At 38.6% G+C, this 17,966-nt stretch overlaps 1 long non-coding RNA gene across 1 annotated transcript in view; it reads left to right on the top strand.

Annotated features, from left to right (window-relative positions):
- The first annotated feature begins 2,175 nt into the window (after nt 1-2,175).
- Nucleotides 2,176-17,966, top strand: part of LOC133443954 (uncharacterized) — a 135,824-nt gene continuing 120,033 nt past the window's right edge. Inside the window, exon 1 of the long non-coding RNA XR_009782700.1 lies at nt 2,176-2,282. This is a non-coding gene — a long non-coding RNA (uncharacterized LOC133443954). The remainder of the gene's footprint in view (nt 2,283-17,966) is intronic.

Here is a 17,966-nt window from a genome sequence, read left to right as displayed (position 1 = left end):
GTGCCTACGGCGTGTGGTTTGGATCGACGCAGAGGACACGCCGTCACCTGCGCCGTCAATGACGTGCACCTCCTGAAAATTGTAACTACGCGTCGAGGAGACGCCGAGCACACGCAGACCAAGAGCGCTGTGATTGGTTCGTTTGAAAGCGAAGCATTTCCGGTTTCCGGTTTGAATCAGTAGTGAACTTCCAGGGCTCTTTTCTTCGTTTATATGTGATTTTTTTTGTTTTGTTTTTTTGCACAATAGTTGTCCTTATTTCTTTGATTTACTGTGACCGGAAAAAGTTGGATAAACCATTCAGAAAAAGATCGCTAACTAGTGGCCGCGGGGGGTACTGCACCGCGACCAAATGGAGTGACGGAGAAGTCAGAAGGGTTCTGCACGGCGTCACGGCTGCGGCGTGTGCACGGCGTTGGTTTGACGCAGAAGCATATTTCAGCCTTAAAGGCAAGCTTCACAGCCCTTTCCATCTTGTCATACTGTTAAAGTTGGGGCAAAAACAAACGAAAAAAAACTTGCGCTAGAGCCCCAGAAGTTAGGAAATTGGGGATATTAAGGCATATTTCTCAAATTGATTATCTCTAAATATCATTTTTTTCTCACCTTGACGTCTTGTTTGTTTTTTGTTTTAGAGATTCTCAGAAAATTCTATGAAACAAGCAGAAACACCAGCATGCTCCATCCACTCTGAATAATTTGATATGTTCAATTCAATTCAATTCAATTTTATTTATATATAAATAGCGTCTAATACAACAGATGTTGTCTCTAGACGCTTTCCAGAGATCCAGAACATATATATGTGTGTTGACACATACTGTAAAGAACAGTTAAGGGTTATGATAATATCCATGTATTTAATTTATTATCAACACTGAAGAACATAGCATAAAAATTGTGGGCAAAAAAAAAAGAAAAGAAAAACATTCTCGTGAGCAGTGTAAACTATATTAGTTACAAAACAAATTCCAAATGCCATAGCTGGGGAAAAAAATCCTTATTTTCACCCCCCTATTTCAGATAACAATGTGATATTTATATATATATATATATATATATATATATATATATATATATATATATATATATATATATATATATATATATATATATATATATATATATAAGATCATATATAAGATGGAGGTTATTTACAATTTCTTTAACATATCTGACCTTTTTAACGGTCAAAATTGAATTATGACAAATACGTACACCTACCTTGAGAGTAAAGGTCTTACATACTGTACATTTCCTTAAAGTTTCTTTCTATGGCATGCACATTCTTGTTCTGGACAATGTGGCGGACGCCCTTGGTAGAAACTGCATTGTATTGCAGTGCATTTAATACTTTGACCAGAAAAAAGGTAGCATACCTTCATCCTCCTTGGTGTTTTTTCTCCCTCAGGAACGTGTAAACCGAAAGCGTGACTGCAAATCATCAGTTATCCTCCAGTTACTACAAGTACAGACAGCTGCCTACTCTGGAAGTTAAAATGTGTCGGTTTTGTCAGTATGTAGTTGATATTAGCCAAACGAATTCGTGTTAAAGATTAAACAAAAGAAAAGAAAACAAATTAAAAGTGTCACAGTACGTGTTCATGTCTCCCCCCTCGAGTCTGTCTGTCTGTCTTTTTTTTTTAAACTTTATTAGCAAATTTTGCTATACAAACACCAACAAGGTAGTGTGGAACAAGACATACAATGATGGAGTAAATTATAAAAATATCTAGTATGAATAAGCAGTCATAATATAGATAATGAAGGTAATAATAATAACAATAATAATAATAATAATAATAATAATAATAATAATAATAATAAAGATGAGTAAGTAAATAAATAGAGAATAAAAAAATACATAAATAAATAAAACAGGAGAATAAAACAGGTATGAGGAATAGAATCAGATGCATAGAAAACAATAAGGAAAGGTCAAGACAGTTTATAAATAAAAGGTTAGTCAGAGGATAGGCTACAGGAAAAAACTTGTCATAGTTGATTAAAAATATATTGCTTATTTTGTTGTTTATCAAATAAAGAGATTTAATGAGAGAATGTAATTCTAGTAGAATCGAGACTGTCTGGTCCAGGAAGCGGCTCTGACTCCGCCGGTGACCGAGGTTCGGGGCGTCGACCAAACTTCGCTCAGGCCAATCGGAGTTCACGATGAAACTTTGTAAACAACTCGTACACGCTGCTTCGGAACCCATTTATCCCTTTAAATACGTTTGGACGCGACGGCGCTGCTTGCGAGACTGCCTGGAGACCGAAAACAGGTGAGACGGAGCCGTGTTTGGTGCTGTTTTTACCCTTTTTCTGTTGGGGCTGTGTTGTGTTTTGGAGCTGCGCGGAGTTTGCGTGCGGGCTCCCGTGACTCGTAGTAGTAGTAGTAGTAGTAATTGTAGTAATCGCAGTAATAGTGTTACTGATGGCGTCGCTTTGAAACGACCGTCATGTTAACACGCGAAATGGAAAAGAGTTAGGATATTTGGGTGGTTGAACTTGCAAAAACGTCATGGTACATTGTGTACAGTCTGAACACAGCGCTGGAGGATGCTGCAGCTGCAGGAGACGCCGCCGCTTTAAGCGGCTGCTGACGCGCCTAGTGACATGAAGTCCTGCTGGTTTGTTTTGGTTGAACGGCTGGTTGCTACAAAACATGACTTTTATGAGTGTAGTGATGTGACCAACACACACACACACACACACACACACACACACACACACACACACACACACACACACACACACACACACACGTATGTATGTATGTATGTATGTATGTATGTATGTATGTATGTATGTATGTATGTATGTATGTATGTATGTATGTATGTATGCATGTATGCATGTATTCATGTATATGTATGTGGGTGTATGTGTATGTATATGTATATTTTCAACGATTGAAACTGTTTCATGTGCTGATACTGAATTGCTGTATTTGAGAGGCCTTTGGATGATTTTGAGTAATGAGTAATTTCTAACTATGAAGCACAGAGTTTAATGAAAATCCTATTTCTTCAGTGACTTGACAATGACAGACGGTTATTCGAGAGATTTTACAGCCTTTGAATGTGTCTCCGTGGTTGTTAGAAAAGTTCTCAGAAGTTGACTACTAAGTGCCTGCTTTAAGTATTTGTATGAAGAATGTCAAAGAGCAACCTAGCAGGTATAGGCTTTGACAGGAGGAAATGGCTTATGATGTTTTAAACACTCCTTGTTATGTATAAATCCAACAATCACAGTCACTTTGGTAATTGCAGCAAAATCTTAAGTTTTTTGTTTAGTAAACTCCCTGGAATTTTCTGTTTCTAAATCTATGTCACCCACTTCCTCACTAACTCAGTACAGTACTTCACAGACTGTCAGTTTCTGATCCTCTGAACGATCTATTCCTTCTGCTGTCCCCAGTGGTGTTGGAAGGGTACTGCAGTGTGTGTAGGCTTCATGTTTCTCCTTGCTGTTTTATCTGAAGAGTCTGCTCTGGGCTACAGAACTCTTCTGTGAACGGATGTGGGCACAGCTCTCGTTGTGGAACATCAACATGTGTCTGCTCTGTGCTCCCTCAGTACGCCCACCCCCTGCCGAAGGAGGGCTTGAGGAAGAAGGGGGAGGAAAAAGCTTCCTGTCTTAATGGTTGAAAAAGTGAAAGTTTTGGCAGGGACTCAGAGATGGTTCGTAGATGGTTGTGTACACGCAATCATGATTTTTCTTTTTCACTGGAACTTCTCCAGAAACGTCATACATTTCTTTTCAGCAGAAGCCACTTCTTGTTTACTTTATCTTGATTGTTCGGTGCTTCTTGTTTGAAGGTTACTCCAAATACTAGAGGCGACACGGCTTTCAGCAGATGCTCACCAGTTCAGTTAATGGACTAATTTTCAAAAGCCTTTGTGCCATGAAAGAATTTGTTCTTTTATTTTTGGCTCTTCTCTGTACAATGTTTTGTACAAAAAAAGGAAAAAAGACAACAATACCAGTGACAGCAGATGTCCTTACAGTAAAATTGAACCCTATATAATACATTTATAAGAGTGACATTTATGATTTTAAGCTTTTCTTTTATCCCTTGAAGTCTTATTTTCTTTCTATAAACAATTTAAATCACAACAAAGGAGTAATGTATTGTGATCTAGTCACATAACAGAAAAATGTATCGTTAACATCCACGAAAACATAAAGTATTGAAATATGGGTTTCAAAATTCTAGGAAAATGAGCGGACTACTGTGCTGTGAGATTCTGCAGGTGTGTGGACACTCATTTACAGATTTCAGGCCAGATTCAAAGAACAACTGTAAATTAGCTGAGTTGGTTTTAATTGCCCGAAGCTGCTTGGTTGTGAAATCATAAATGCACACTACAGATATTGGATATTTTCCTTGCCTTTCGGCTCTTGACTAAGTTAGCAACATTCTTAAATTGTGAAGCTTGCATTTCCATGGAACTGCATCCAAGGCCAATCAAGCAGGTGAGGGGAGAGAGGCAGGGTCCGTCTGGAGAGCCAGCAATGCATCTGTTCTTCAGCTGTCTGAGGTGAACATTTCTAAAAGTATCATTTGGGGATGTCCCCAGCTCTCCATCTTTATTTTATCTTCATTAGCATTGTATGAAAAGGCCTACGACAGAATTGCACATTGCCAAAGTGCACATAATAATAAGTTACAAATAGCAATAAGTTAAAAGTTGACATTAAATTTAAAACCCGGCATTCAGCGCGTATAAGTTAAAAAATCTGTTAAAATCAATCACACGTGGCTGTGCAGTGACTGATTGAGGTGCAAAACAGCGCTTGAATAAAAACTGCTCATGTATCCGCTGGTGGGAGTTTTAATAGTTTTATAGCAGCTCCCTGAGGGTAAGGGTGCAAAAAAGATGATGTACAGGATGATGTGTTTTTCAAAATGTGTTATGTTCTTTTTATGCAGTAAGTGTTGTCCAGGGTAGGAAGCTGTCTGTTGATGATTTTTGCAGTGGTTTTAATGATGTTATGTAGTGCCTTTTTGTCCTGCGCCCCATTACGGTTCTATAAAAAGACACCGATAACTCCTTGGTCATGTCCTTTTAAGGGTCCTCAGGAAACGGTTTTCTTCGTCATTGTTGAGCACAGACTGTATAAAAATAACTGGATGCAACTATATATATATATATATATATATATATATATATATATATATATATATATATATATATATATATATATATGTATGTATATGTATATGTGTGTGTATATATATATATATATATATATATATATATATATATATATATATATATATATATATATATATATATATATATATATATATATATATATATATATATATATATAGTTGCATGCATTTTGTGTACGTCCAGAGATGTATATAAATCTCCAGGCACAATCCAGCACATCATAGTGGGATGCAAGATGCTTGCGGGTAAAATAAACATGGAATGACATCACCAGGTTGTGATTATAGTGTACAGAAACATCTGCAGAAAATATGGGTTCGAAGTCGAGGTGGGAGATTCTTCCACAGGTGGTGGAGGATAAAAGAGCAAAGATCTTGTGAGACATCCAGATCCAGACTGATAGACTGGTGATAGCTAACCAACAGGGCAAACTCCAGAAGAGAATGTGGTGATTGACAAGTGTGGTGAGTGGCAATCCCAAGAGATGGCAATATCAAGAAGAAGGAACATGAGAAACTGAGGGAGTACCAAGGGTTGAAGGAGGACATGGAAAAGACCTGCAAGACAGCTGTGGTGCCGATATGAGTCGGAGCAGTTGGAGCTGTGTCCTTCAAGCTGGGAGAGCGGCTCCAGCAGATCCCAGGAACGACATCAGGGATCCAATCAGGTGATGTTGCCAATCACCTGCCAATCTGATGTTGGCACCTGCTAGTCTGTAATTGGGGGTACCAGAAGCTCAAAACAAAAGTCAACAGCAACAGCAAAATAAGCTGTTTTGGCATTGGCAGAGAAGATTTGGCAAATCTTTTTTGGCCACAACCCACATACTAAGCTCTGCTGCTCATCCCACAAATGCATGTTCCGTACAAGTGTGGCACCATTTAACGTGTATTGCATTTAGGTAGCATTTCAGACTCGTGGAACTCCGGTGATAAGACAGTTCAGCGTTGCAGTGGTTACACATGACTTTGGCTCTGTCGACTGTGCTGCCTGGAAGAACTTTAAAACGAAAATGGGCATGTAAAAGTTCTGTACCCTTCCCCATGTCTGTTCATCCTGCTTTCTTCCTTCCTTTTCTTTTCTGACTGTTTCCATTTCCTGAGAGCGCCACAGCAGTAAGCAATATTGTAGGCTCAATCACGACTCAAAATAAAAGCCAGTGAACAACGGACATTTACAATAAAACAATGAATAATGAAAACTGCTGAAGGGGAGAAAAATAATAGTTGGCGAAAAATTAATTAATGTAAAATTAATGCATTAACATGATTTTTTTTATATGTGTGTGTGTGTATATATATATATATATATATATATGTTAGGGGTGGGATGATATGGGTAACTCACGATTCAATACTGTGGCGATATGTGGCCCATGATAACCATAATATCACGATACACGATATCTACGATATTCTACGAAATGTCAGCAACGATATATCACAATATATGTGACCGAAAAAGAAAAAATACCCATAAAAAGGAAAACGTCTGTAGTTATGCATTAAATCAATGCCAAAACCTCATACAATGTACAAAGAAAGTGCATTTGTATAGTACCTCACTGCCTCCTAGTCTTGTAAATGTAAACACTGTACAGCTGGACAAATTGAAGTGCATGAACAATAGTGCGGTGACAACTGCGTAAATCCATAATGTGTGTTGTAATAAAATATCGACATTTGCCGTCAGTTATCGATTATTTATTGCGACAGAGAGTGCAACAATATATTGCAATATCGATTTTTTTCCCCACCACTAATATATGTATGTTTGTGTGTATGTATGTAAAAGTTTTTTAAGCTAATAATATATGTATTCACTTGATAATGCACACTTTGGTTTACTGGAATTTTTTTTTATATACTGTAACTACTGGAGTTAAGAAAAAACTAAAACTCCCTGTGTTTGTTGTGAATGTCAAGTCGTGATGACATCTACTGCTGTCGCAGATAACCGCTTAGCTGTCTTCTGCAAAGAGCATTGACGTCATTGCTTCCTGTCATGCAGCCTAAACACAAACAAGGCATATGTCAGCAGTTGATGGGCAAACCGCAGTGTTTTGATGGTTTAGTAGCTTTAAATGTACAATCTGCTCAGAGCACATGTCTGATTGGGATCGAAATCGAACGTGTCGGTTTCATCGCTGTTGTATGCTAAAGAGAACCAGAAACATTTAAGGAAGAAGCAAATCATTAATTAGTGGCAACTAGACTTTACACACAGGAAACAGTATTTGTTAATACAGTCAAATGCTCTCATCATGCACAGCTGTGGTTGTGTTGATTTATCACGAAAGGAGAAAAAGAGGAAGCTCCATCTTCATACAAATTATCATAAACTTCTGTTTAAAGTTTGAAGTGAAACTGCAAAGTAATAATGTCAAGCTCTGCCGGCATCGTTATTTTCATGATTCTTTGGCTCTATATTGTGTGAAAGTGACCTTCAAGCAATAGTTTGGGTGACACGGCAACACTTCTTGTTGAATAGCAATTACAAACTATCACTAAAAAAACAGCAATGGAGATTTAAGATGTAAGTAGGACTTATTTGTGCACTGTTCTCAGAATATTAAATTAGATTAAGTAAGTAAAGTTAATTAAGTCAACATATCGTTATGCATCATTTAAATACTCAGCCTTAGAAATTGTAATATGTGTGTCTATTCAAAATACTAAAAACTGCAAGTATAACTTAGAGGCAAGCTTAAGATCAGCCCCTTTTACATTGGCGAATACCCCATGTTTAACGGGCGGATCCAGCGTGACGTGTGCCCCTTTTACATTGTCTGACGGCGATAAATCCTGCTGTTGGAGGGACAATACGTCATTCTACACGCTCACACAGGTTATGTTAAATTTGATGGATTTCGCCTCAAGGCTCGCCTTCCTTCCCCTCAACTCGCCTTCAGGCTCGAGCTGACATATAACACGCCTTGTGTCTACATTACCAACACATGTTAAACACGTGTTCATCATCCAGCGATATTAGCGGGATCCAATCTTAAAGCACAAGGTGAACCATTTCCATAGTGGAGCACTGATGGCATCAATTTATTGTGGCAGTTGGAGGAAAATGCAGTAAAATCTGTTGTATTGTATTTTGTCTCACTTCTTTTCTTTTTCTTCACCCCACTTCAACAACACGAGATAGAATACATAGCATAGAATGCAACTTCTAGACATTGCTGCTAAATTTAGTTCCGCAAGCTATTAAATCACAGGGTTCATTTACTAATTTTTGTTTTACAAACTACTTCTGCATGTCGGGTTAGTTATTTGTAAATAAGTGATGAGACTTTATTATGCCATTGTTTCTCGTTTGTTGTGGTTGAGGTTGTATATACCCAACTGTAAGACCTGGTAAGATTTTTCTTTTCTCTCTATTTGGGGTAAAACTTGCACCAGTTAACTTGTGGTGTGCCGTGAGCCGCCACAAGTTACCCTCCGTCCTCGTTCCCCCGGCTGGCCCGCGTTCACATTCAGAGCACGATGGCCACTTCTACATAATGTCATCACGTCGGTACGTTAAGCGCCCGTTTATTTGACAGAAGCACGTGAGACAATCAGTGCTGAAAATACGATGGTATTGCTACTGTCTTTTTGAGTTTTCCTGGTCGGATACAAAGATGACGCCGCTGTGGCGTTCAATGATCGTCACAAGTTCTTCCTGTGAAAAGAGGTGTGAAAGGTTGGGTTTTGTTATTTTCCAACACACTGCAGCGTCATTGTCATTCAGAAGCACATCCCAGCAGTGATATATGTACAGTAAATGATATATTCAGGCTAAGATGCAGGCATGCTTATTACAGCCGAAGGGGCTAAACTACCAGAGGGAAAAATAGCAGGTAATCAGAGTGGTAAAAGTACCTTTGGTTCCCTCTGGCAAATGGCAATCATGAAGAGGGCATGCAAAAGTCAGCCCCAACCTGGTACTTGCAAAGAGTAGGACACGTCTTGAAGAATCAGCTGAAGTGGAGCAACAAACGTTGAGCTATCAACAAGTATGCCGTTACCAGATATTTCACTATGATAACCAGTCAAGCCACAAGAAAGAGAAAGGATAGTCATTTTGCTAAGAATATCTGTCCTCAATTAACTGAACAAATATATTTGTTCAGTTTCTGCAATATAAAAAGCAATATTGAAAAACAAAGTAAAAAGCGAGATTTAAAAGAAAACAAAGACGGGCACAATTGAAATGCAGTGACGATAGGTTTGAGCAGATATGCCGCAGTGCTGTGAACTGTCAGGTACTGGAGCTGGACAGAGTTGAGAGTGGCTCTCAGGCGTTGGACAATGTCAACAAGCAGTCATGACCAAAAGAAATACGTTTTTATTACAGACGCGGGCCGTCCTCACTGGGATGGCTTGAGAAAATAACAGAAAACAACTTGTAGAATATCCGAAGATTTACTGGAAAGGCTGCATTTATGCCACAAAAGCTTTTATGGCCTTAATGGGAAAAAAAGGAATTCATTAATATGATGGGTAAATATGTGCCTTTTAGAGCAGAACTGTTATAAAATCACATTTTCTGAGTATGCATTAGACGCTGGAGTGTGCTGGTATAAGTCTCATAGCGGTCTTATGGATGATATGGCTTGAAGCCTATATATTTATTTAATTTTTTTTTATTTGTTTGTTGCTTTGCACTCACCAGGCCAAAGAATAGTGTTCCAAAATAATATGAAACTGGTCACCCGTGTATCTACCGTTTAGATTTTTGGAGCTAGAGTTGAACACATGAACATTTATAATATTGCATGTTATACTGAATAGAAATCTCAGCGTTTCCAGCTGGGTCGCGTTAACTGTACCATGCCTTTGTGATGCTTTTCACTCCATACTTTTATTTTTTTCAAACACAAATGTGGTGCATGTTAATGTGTGCTCTCTGAGACATGTGTCTGTTTTTTTTGTCGTTTGTCATCAGCTTAGTCGAAATACTTTTTTTTTTTCTCGCGTTGACAGTAAGTTTCTTTTTTTGGGAGATGCATATGAAACGGTTGCATAGACGTTACAGCTGTTTGAGGGTGTACGCTTTACTGTCACTGGTATGCAAGTCAGTCACTGACATTGCAAAGTTGTGGTATTGGAAATTTCCCCTGAGTATTCATGTCAACGCATACCGGCGCATCACTCAAAGATGCACTTACAGTTGTTCTAGCCCCCCCCTGTTTTATTTTCTCTTTTTTCTAATGAACTGTATCTGAGCGTGTATCTCATCATCTCATCCTAAGAGGTTATTGAAGGAGATTCTCAGTTCAGATAAAGGGCTTCATTCATCTTCCCATGTGATAGGTTCAGTAAGGTCCAGACCAATGTCACAATTTTATATAGCTTTGCTTTTTCACACTAACACAGTGTATTTGAAATACCAAAGTGTGGAGTTTTGGCTTTTATTTTAAGAGGTTCCATGAGAAGACTTTACCAATTGGGAATTGAAGCCATTTTAAGGAAAATACCTCAATATTTAGTGGGTCAAATGTGTTTGGAAGAAGTGGAAACAGTTGAAAACAACCAGTGTTTTCAATACTTGAATAAAAATCTCTTGCAGTCATTGACCTTCAGTCTGGAGCTCACTGACATCACCAAGAAAGCTTCCTCGCTGGAGGTACTTTGCCAGGCTTACTGATACATGCAAAATCTCTTTTCTGAATGTGAACACGATATATTGTGTATATATTCGAGGGGTCTAGGGTATATATATACACAGGACTGTCTCAGAAAATTAGAATATTGTGATAAAGTCCTTTATTTTCTGTAATGCAAAAATGTCATACATTCTGGATTCATTACAAATCAACTGAAATATTTCAAGCCTTTTATTATTTTAATATTGCTGATCATGGCTTACAGCTTAAGAAACTTCAAATATCCTATCTCAAAAAATTTGAATATTCTGAGAATCTTAATCTTAAACTGTAACCCATAATCAGCAATATTAAAATAATAAAAGGCTTGCAATATTTTAGTTGATTTGTAATGAATCCAGAATGTATGACATTTTTGTTTTTTTTAATTGCATTACAGAAAATAAAGAACTTTATCACAATATTCTAACTTTCTGAGACAGTCCTGTATGTATACCCTATCCACAGGTGTCAAACTGAATCCCAGAAGGGCCGGTGTCCTGCATGTTTTAGATGTTTCACTGCTTTAACACACCTGATTCATATTAATCATCGTCACCAGCTTGTCATCAAAGACTGGATAGTTCTGTTGATGACACAGTCACTTGTATCATGATGCAATGAAGCAGGGAAACATCTAAAACCTGCAGGGACACCGGCCCTCGAGGACTGGAGTCCGACCCCCCCTGCCCTAGACCCATCAGAATCAATGTCCAATCCATACTACTTCTGTTAGCAGTGGCACCATTGGTTCCTGGCAGCCATAGGTGCCCATACCATAACACTGCCTCCACCATGTTTGACACATGATGTGGGATGTGATGTCATGAGCTGTTCCTTTCCCTCTCCATGCCCCCCCCATCAGTTTATCTTCATTTCTTGTTTGCAAACAATCTGTTTCCAGGACAAATGTTTCAGATGTTTTCTGGTAAAGTCTAATCTGGGTTTCCTGTTCTTGGATCTTACCATCTCTGTATTCATGTTCTTAGATTCTGAAAATGACACACCTCCCATCTCCAGAGTATTCTTAACTTGTGTCTGATGTTGTGAAGGACTTTTCCTTCACCTACGATGGGATTCTGCCGTCATCCACATTCGATTTTCTTCCTTTGTCTTGAGGATTTATGTTCTGCTCACCAGTGCCCTCTTTATTTTTAAGAACTCATGTTTAATTTGATCACACCTGAGGTTTTTGCCATCTCGCCGGTAGATTTATGTTTTTTTTTAATTTTTTAGCCTAATGATGGCAGCTTCAGTAAAATACAGCCAGCAAATGTCAATTCAATACCTGACATCAAGTCCAGACTTTTTATCAGCTTAATTTGTCTGGAAGTAATGAGGGAAAGGACTCGCATCTGGCCAGTTAACTTCTGTTTAGTCAGAAGTTAGTCAGTTATTCAAATACTTTTACGCCCCTTAAAAACAGAGGTACTTTGCTTCAAATGTCTAATTCATAAATGGTAAATGCCATATTTACAAATTGTTCTGTAACTAACTAGGTATTGTTGGACCAATGTTTGGCATCTCTACAAAAAACTGAGTTGTGTTTGATTCAGTTTGATTCAGCTGAGTTTATTTCATAATCAATAAAACTCTGACCTCTAGTGGTTGCTGCACGGTCATACAATAAAGTAATCCACGTGTAGTTTGGATGTGTCTGACTATCAGTGTTTTATTTGTTTGTATAATAACATATTAAATAGACATGAGTTCAAGCTACAACTGGATATGCATACTTGCATTCTAAGTTATCAGGTTATGAATATATGTCATTATGAAATATAATTTCAGATATAAGCTTTCTTTGTTCAAATGTTTGAGCAGTGATGGAGAAGATTTTCCTAAATTTTGAGCAGTTTTTTTTTAATTAGCTCTTTTTTTAACTTTAAAAAATGCCTGCCAAAGTCATCTAAAAAAATAAAACAACATAAACACACATTAAATACACAAAAGGTCAAACCATTGACTTTTAATGTCATTTTTTTTGTCTTTACACTCGTATTTATCAATGTATTTGTATATGTGTGAGCATGGAAATGTCACTTTAGGTTTTATTTGTTCTCACTGTGTTAATAATCCTATAATGGTACAGATCATATCATTTTATTTTGAGAAAAATAGATTTATTGATTCCATAAGAGGATAATGTAGATTTTGGCTGGTGAAAACTGCAAGTCATTAATTTTTCTCATTATATGCATCAAAACTGTGCATGTAGATGTACTTGGAGAGAAACGTAAAGCTACCATTGTTGTGTACGGCGCATAATCCCAGGTGCTGTTATCGTAGATGACCACTAGAGGACACAAAAGTCTCGCTGAACTGTTTTGGAGGTGCGCTGAGAAGCTTGGATGAGAATCCAGCATGTGGCAGCTTGAGTTATACGACTAAAACTGATTTCTTCAGGAAGTTTTAACTAAATTGTATTGGTATAAAAGGCATAGAATTGACGGAGTTACAATATAAAGTGTGGTATTTCAAAACCGATTATCCAATGTTCTTATTTTTTAAGAGATCACATTGTTTTCTGATAGTGACATTTTAGATTTCCAATAATGTTTGACTACACATTTCATTCAAATTATGAGTACCCTTTTCTGAGGAGGTGGACATGAGGCTGAAGCAGAGATTACAATGCCCTGCTACAGTCATACATCGCTGGTTTGACGTAGAAGCATAAATCAGGCGTACTGCCTGAATCCTTTCTCGGCATGGACTGTCTTTATCGAAAGTCCCAAGTTCTTTGCAGCTTTACATTAAATATTCTTCACCCAATCAATAATTCTCTTGCAGAGTTTGGCTCATTGCGGTAAGCCATGATGAGCCATCCTTCCTCTTGAAAGATTAAGGTCCAATGGTTTGAATGAAATCCTGAAACCCTCACCTGTTACATGTTCATAGTACAATCTCACAGAACATCTTACCTTTTATGTTCTTTAAATATTTCTTTCTTTGTCTGTCTGCTAGCTTTTTCTCAGTCGTGTTTCTGGCATCAAATTTCTAGATTTGGCTTCTGCATATCACAAAACAGAAAAGTCGAAGTATTTTAGATGAAGGCTCAGGTGGTTGAGCTGGTTGTTCGGCTTCCACAGTGTCCTTTTGGAAAGTTTAGAAGTATATTAAAGTTCAGTGTTACGCATGCCAGCCCCACTGCCCCTGTGTGTATGTGTGTGCATGTCTGTGAATGGCTGAATGAAAAACATTGTAAAGCCCTTTGTTGAGCCGCTAAGGTTAATTGGTGGTATATAAATGCAAACCATTTACCATTTTCCAGGTACATGGTAGTAACAATAGGAAACTGGTGTGTTAAGTGTGTGGGGGCTGCAACTAAGGGGGAGGAAGAACTAACAAGCTGCAGTAGCTCCCATGCCTCCCATGCTCAGGCCTGTTTCTCTTTGAAGTGAAGCTAAATGACCCTCTGTGGGTGCTGTGGCCCAAACTCTGACCTCAAATTGGAAGTTTATACTAAAAGCAAAAACCAATCCACATATGTTCCTCAGAGAGGATGGGTGTGGATAAAAGGAGAATGTGTGTTTGCGTGTGGGTATGCTTGTGTGTTTGGATAAGGGACTGAGAGAATGATACAGAGAAAGAGAGACTGAAATGAACGCTGATAAAAAGGTAAAAAGGCCAATTAGACACAGAGAGCACTGTTCAGAATCCCCATACACCGAAGGAAGGATGTAGTTCCTTGAAACTCCACACAAAGTGAAACCCCATGGTGAAATGAACTGAGCCATATTGTCGCCTGGTGTTATTTCTTCATTTCATGCTCTGAAGCTGCGTCTGTAATGTGGTGGACAGCTCAGGATGCTTGGGAGTCACATAAAGGTTAGTGGCTGCGTGTGAAGATTTTTGTGGCGTATTTTAATTGAAAGTAAACTTCCCCCGATGAAGAGCCAGTGAAAGGTAGGCTCTGTGTCATTAAGCAGCCATTTGGGGACGAAGGCTGGACTGAGTTGTGTTGGAACTGGTGTGTGGCAGGTGATGAGCATGCAGCAGAGGCTCGGGGATGGCTCTGGGGAGGATGAATCCTCTATTGTTCCTCAGCTTCAGATCAGCTGCTCCATAGTCTCTCAGTTGCTCGCTACACTTTTCATGCACAGAGGTTCCAGTGTGTGGCATTACAGGAACAGAAACAATCTGAGTTCTGCAGTATTTATCCAGGCTTGCAGAGGAGGCCTCTCGCCAGGCTCCGTCGGCCGACCTCCACCGACTCAAATCTCTGTTGCTCTGGATAACATGGTCCATTATCAACACCGGGGCCACGCAACATGCTGTGTATAGTTTTGTATTTAATTTTTCCTAAAAAATGCAGGTGTGCAGACATGAAGGGCTGATCAAAGTTGAAATCTGAATTTTGAAAGCCTTTGTTTTCCAATATTAATGATCAAATTTGACCTCCAGCTCATAGGGCATTACACAGGGTTAGATCTGGATCCGAACTTGACACCTTCTTTCTACTTTAATTGTTACTATTTGCATAAGTTAAGAAATAGATGATGCCAACATTGAGTTTTTTGTGTTTAAGATGCCCCCCCCCCCCTCCCTGAAGGTAATCAGCACTCCCTCCTGTGACTTGCCACCTCGAGATGAATGGCTTAATTTGTTAAGGCATGTGGTCCTAATCTGCTTAATTAGAACAACCAAATGAGTCTTATTGTGTCAAGGTCACTGCAAAGTCAGCAGTGACACAAACCGTCATCTTGGGCCGTTCTCAGTGTATCTGGTGGAGTTTCAGTACCTGAAAATGCTCTGTCTACATCAGGCTGTGGGTGTATGTTTAATTCGGTCAGGATAACAAATACTGTGCACATTTGTGAGTGGGAACCCACTGATGAAGGAGTCGTGTTTTTGTACTAATCAAGGACTCCCAAGCACAGTAATTGCATCTCCTGTCATCTCCCTACACTTTCCTGCCTCTCTCTGTTTGGACACTTTCTGCTGGAATTCTTTCTTTCTTTCTTTCTTTCTTTCTTTCTTTCTTTCTTTCTTTCTTTCTTTCTTTCTTTCTTTCTTTCTTTCTTTCTTTCTTTCTTTCTTTCTTTCTTTCTTTCTTTCTTTCTTTCTTTCTTTCTTTCTTTCTTTCTTTCTTTCTTTCTTTCTTTCTTTCTTTCATTCATTCCCTAATGAGCTGTAAAGTGACTTTTATTTAGAGGTAGAAACAAGAGGTGAGTCATTTAGTCTTGATGTTTCTCATTGAGATTTTGCTCTTCCAGTGTAACAACCATCAGGGCATTTATATGATGTTAAGAAAACTAAATTATTGCATTAGTCAGACTTAAAATGCAGTTTTCATCTCAGTGCAACTGCACCAGAACCAGGGCAAACGTCTCATAGTTGCACTAGGAAGAGGCTGCTTGTCCTGCGCCTGTGCATGCTCCACTATGGGGTCTGACTTACTTTGGCGGGTAAATCAGTTCCCTCCGTGTGCGTGTGTGTTAGGACGAAGGCCTATACCTCAACCAAACTGTGCGTGTAAACAAATGGCAAACTTCAATGTTTGAAATGTTACCTTGCTGTCCTCTAAATTCAATTCAATTTCATTTATATAGCGTCTATTACAACAGAAGCTGTCTCTAGGTGCTAAACATCACAGCTAGTATAATGATGTGTTTGATCAGGTCTCAGTGGGTTCTGCTGAACTCATTAAGAGTTGGAACAACACATCAGCCACATTCAAATATCAGTTTCAGTTTCATTTGAAGGATTATTTGCTGACTTTTCGGGAGCATCCTCAAGCTCCCCGAGCTATCAGGCAGGGGGAAAATTACTTTGTTGTGTAATAAGTGCTTATCACTTTCTGGCACTGGTACAAGTTATTTATGATGAAACTGGCTCGCAGAGCTGCAGCTGACATCATGGTGGGGCTGACGAAGACATTCAAGTCAGTAATGATGGAGGAGACAACAAGACCAGAAGGACTAAGCAAAAGTGAATCTTACAGAGGTGATAATAATTTTAATGGTAATAACTTTCAATTAATTGAGATCAAACAAAAAAAAAGAATAAAACCATGATTTATTTGTTAGGGATAACTCTACTGTTAGTAGGACAAACTGTAGTGATTATATCGTGGCGGCAACTAACGAATGCCTAATATGTATTTGTCTCATATGTATTCTTGATGTAAAGTAAATGTCACCTTTGTCTCCAGAGTAAAAGCAACATAACTAACCATACAGCTAAGAAAGGTGTCAAGACACCAGGCAATCTGATGGACGGAAATCACATCTGTCTGTTTTTTCTCTTTTCTGATAATTCAGCGTGAATGAGGGAGTTATTTTCAAACCACCGCTTCATGAGAGATAATAGAGATAAGTCTCTGAGTAATGTCTGTTACCCCCCCAAAAAAAATAGTTTGTCTCTTACGTTTCTTTTTTTATATTCTGAATTAATGTTCCTACTGGTCACATATTTAATATGGTTCCTCCACTAAAGGCGCCCCGAAGTGGAGGTATGTGATTATTACCATTTGTTAACAAGATTACACAGACATCACTAAGCTGAATGGCTCTATATTTGGTGCAGAACTGGGACATGAGCAAGCAAATCCAGTCAAATTTGAGCCCTGATTTGAACAAATTTCATGGTGGATTCATTTGAGGTGGATATGCTCTGAGGGTTTTGACTGTAGTGGTCTTCTCGTATTGTTTTGGGTTGTTTTAAGGGAATGTGTTTATCATGGATTGACAGCTTTAGCTTGGAGATGCCCGATATACGTCTACATACATGGGTCTGACAACGTCAGTCTTTTCTGTTCTTTTTGTTTTGGTGTACATCTGTGTCATTACTTACTCATCCTCATTTCCATGGAAACAACCACACCCTTGCATCCCCCTGTACCTTCATATACTCGCCACTTTCACCAGACTTTTGGGCTAAATTTCAGATTCAATCAATTTTGCCCTCATGAAAACAAAACTTCATCAATGAAATGTGTACTTATTTTCATGCACATGCACGATGGAACAGAACTGTAGGCAACAGCTTAACTGCAACCAAAGCACAGGAGATAAAACGATGGAAAATGGCCTGCACTTATGTTGTGCCTTTCTAACCTTGCCTTACTTCTGTAGAGCACATTCATTCTTACACGTAATTTAACCTTCATTTCTTTGCATGCAGTATGGACCCAATGTATTTCA

Source organism: Cololabis saira, chromosome 5 (genome assembly GCF_033807715.1).
Source record: "Cololabis saira isolate AMF1-May2022 chromosome 5, fColSai1.1, whole genome shotgun sequence".
Classification (NCBI taxonomy): domain Eukaryota; kingdom Metazoa; phylum Chordata; class Actinopteri; order Beloniformes; family Belonidae; genus Cololabis; species Cololabis saira.
The sequence above is the reverse complement of the archived record's forward strand: the minus strand, read 5'-3'. Positions and strand labels throughout refer to the sequence as shown.